This window comes from Petaurus breviceps, unplaced genomic scaffold, assembly GCF_028583685.1.
Source record: "Petaurus breviceps papuanus isolate PSGF00001 unplaced genomic scaffold, PetGlider_PUasm1.0 90639, whole genome shotgun sequence".
In the NCBI taxonomy this organism is placed as follows: Eukaryota; Metazoa; Chordata; class Mammalia; order Diprotodontia; family Petauridae; genus Petaurus; species Petaurus breviceps.
Genome location: NW_027187296.1, coordinates 1,863,254 through 1,866,861, shown reverse-complemented (window position 1 = coordinate 1,866,861; position 3,608 = coordinate 1,863,254). Strand labels below are relative to the sequence as shown.

Sequence of the window (3,608 nt, the reverse complement as noted above, 5' to 3'; positions counted from 1 at the left end):
CTTCCTTCCTTCCTTCCTTCCTTCCTTCCTTCCTTCCTTCCTTCCTTATTTCTATCCCTCCATCTATTACCATGCCCCCATTATCTTGGGGACAAACCCACTTTATTTCCTCCATTTACAATATACTTTTCTCCCTGATCAACAAATTTTCAGTTTCTGCAAATTACAGCAAAAATTGTATATAAAGGCTATACTGGTCTAGAGTCAGAAAGACCTGAGTCCAAATCTGGCCTTAGAAACTTACTAGCTGTGTGACACTGGCAAGTCACTCAACAAGGCACTCTGTCTCAGTTTCCTCGACTGAGAAGGGGAAATAGTAAAGCATCTATCACCCAGAAATATTGTGAGGATCAAAAGAGATAATATAAGCAAAGCACTTTTCAAACCTTACAGCTTTATATAAATGTTATTGTTATTGTTATTTATAGAGACATGTGGATAAGATCATAATAAAGTCAGTCACTTACTCATCTTGCATTTTAAGTGCCTGCAACATGCCAGGCAAGGTACTAAGTGCGAGGGACACACACACACAAAAAAGAAAGGCAAAGAACAGAACAAAACCAGTTCCAGCTCTCGAGGAGCTGACAGTCTAATGGGAGAGACGGGAGAGATGATGCGTAAACAATAATGTATAGAACAAGATAAGTGCAAGATAAATTGGCTTTAGTCTCAGAGGGAGGGCGCAAAGATTAAGAGTGAAAATCTTGAAGAAGTTGGGACTTAGCTGAGACCTGAAGGAAGTCAGGGAATCTTGGAGGTGAAGAAGAAAAGGGACAGAAAGGAAAGTCTCTACATTATTAATGAATTAAAAAGCCAAATGGAAGACTTTGTTTTTGATCCTGGAGGTAATAGGGATGCACTCAACTTTACTGAATAGAGGAGAGACATTGTTAGACTTGCACTTTAGAAGATCAATTGGAGAGCTAAGTGGAGGATAGATTGGAATGGGAAGGGATTTGAGGCCAGATGACAAACCCATAAGCTCTGAACAATAGTCCAGAGATAAGGTGATATGGGCCTGCATCAGCATGGTTGCAGTGTCTAAGGAGAGACAGGGACATATATAAGAGTTGTTAGGAAGGTAGAAAGGACAGGACTTGATGATGGATTGGATATGAGAGTGAGTGAGAGTGAGGAGTCAAGGATGGCTCCAAGGCTGTGAACCTGACTGAATGAGAGGTTGGTGACAACAGTAATAGGGAATCTTGGAAGAGTTTCAGGGGAAAGATAATGAGTTTAGTTTTGGACCAAGAGAGTTTAAGCTGTCCACAATACATTCAGTTTGAGATGTCCAATAGACTGTTGAGGATATTAATTGCAGGGAAAGAGAGATGTTAGGGCTACATAAGTAGATATAGGAATCACAAGATTCTTAGAGGTGATCACTGAGTTAATGAGAGCTCAGTGAAGTAGTATATAGAGTGAAGAGAAGAGGGACCAGGACAGAGCCCTGCAAGGCACCTAGGGTTAGTGAACATCATCTGATTAAAGATTCAGCAAAGGACACAGAGAAGGGGGTAGGGGTGTCAGATAAGGAGGAGGACCAGGAAAAAGCAGTATCCCAAAAACCTAGAAAGAAGAGACTTTCAAGAAAAAGAGCACATTAGCATGACAGGAGGTTTCCAGTGGAGAACCCTGGGCTGCGCTTGACCTTGTGTTGTTTAATTCCTTTATTAATGACATAAATAAAGTTTCAAATGGTATTCTCATCAAATTTGCAGATGACGAAAAGCTTCTCTCCTCTGATACTAGCTAACATATTGCTTGACAGAAAAAGGAACCCAAAGGATCTCGACAGGTTAGAGGCTGAATTAAATAAAATAAAATTCAAAAGGAACAAATGTAAACTGTATTAGGTACAAAAATTAATTTCACTAGCATAAGTTGGGGGAAATATTGCTAGACAGCAGTCTTGAAAAAAAAATCTGAGAGTAGACTTTATGCTCAAATAAGTCAGCAGCATGATGTGAGGACCTAAAAAGTTAATGCAATCTTGGGCTACACTAAGAGTGACAACTTCCAGGATTAATAAAGTGATTATCAAACTGCACCCTGCCTTTTTCTGACCACATCTAGAACACTGCTTTCAGCTTCAGGCATCACTATTTAAAAAGCATATTTAAAAAACTGAAAAGTGTATACAGGAGGCAAACCAAGATAGTGAAAGACCTTATGAAGATCAAGTGAAGAAACTGGGAATGCTCAGGGTAGAAAAAAAAATTAGGACAGACGTAGTTATCTTCAAATATTTGATAGGTAATTATGTGATAGAGAATTAGACTTTATTCTGTTTGGTCCCACAGGGCAGAATTGAAATAATGGATTGAAATTGCAAAGGGGGGAATTTAGGCTTGATATCAGGAAAAACTTTTTAACAATGGAGCCATCCCAAAGCAAAATGTGTTGAGAGGTAATAGGTTCTCCCATGTTGGAGGCCTTCAAGAAGAGTCTTGATGACCATTTGTTAGATATGTTATACTAGGTGTTCCCTTAGTGTAGATGCCAGACTAGATGACTTCTAAGGCCTCTTCAAATTCCTAACTTTTGAGATTCTGTGAAAGAGATGTTTGGCTACACATTAGTTATCAGACTCAGTCCTTGTCCCATTTTTCAGTCATATCCAACTCTCTGTGACCCCATTTGGCAATTTTATGTATTGACTGTTTACTTGGGACCTCTAGTGAATACATATCAAGACATGAGCTTAACTCTATTAGCTTATCTCTTCTCCCTAAGCAATCGTTTCCTATTAAATCAAGGTAGATGTGATGACAGGCCACATTCAGATTCATTTTCATCAGAATCCTGTCCCAAATAGTTTCTACATTGTATTCTCCCTAGACATACACATCTGACTTCAGTCTGTAGGTGGTATATTTACTTGATCTAATTCCCGAAGTTTCTGCCTTGTACATGCTACTTTTCACTTGGTGATTCAAGCAGTTCCTCTCTGTACAGAAAGTGATAGTGAGGAGCTGTCTTTGTAGTGCTCTGCTCACCCACTTTCGGATGTTATTTGGTAAACTCTTGGAGCACCTAGTGTCCCTGTTATCTGACACAGGGCGACTTTTCCGCAGATTAGCTATTGTGTGTTTTATAGTGATACTGAGTTTGGGGAGCCGGTCTTTATCTCCATGTAGAAGTCACTAAAAATGAGTTCAGACATCATACTGTTGTTTGGCTCCAGGACAATTCTCTTGATCCTTCTCCCTTTGTAATGACTCACTGGATATGATTCTCCAGACCTCCATCCTCTGAAATGCCAAAGCACATGTCAGTGGATAAGGTTCTATCTCAAACATAAACAAACACAAGGTAAATCCTGTGGCATTTTTTCCTGGTGGCATTTTAATAGGTACCAATGTTCCCTTAACTAAGTACTTTTAAAGTATTCTGATTGAAGATTTCCTTCAAAATTATAAGGCATAGTTATATGTTTCTTCATTCCTCCCAGGTCAAATACTTGCCTTGAGTTACTTATTCTCAGAATCTCCATGCTTCCTAAAGTCTATTTTAGAGTCATTTTTATAAGTATTTGAAGGTGCTATGGGGAAGAGCTCAGTCAAGTTACTGCTTTTATTCTGCCATCTTGGCTCTGCCCCCCC

At 39.3% G+C, this 3,608-nt stretch overlaps 1 long non-coding RNA gene across 2 annotated transcripts in view; it reads right to left on the bottom strand.

Annotated features, from left to right (window-relative positions):
- Positions 1-3,608, bottom strand: part of LOC138143409 (uncharacterized) — a 304,779-nt gene that overhangs the window by 45,763 nt on the left and 255,408 nt on the right. The window lies entirely within an intron of this gene.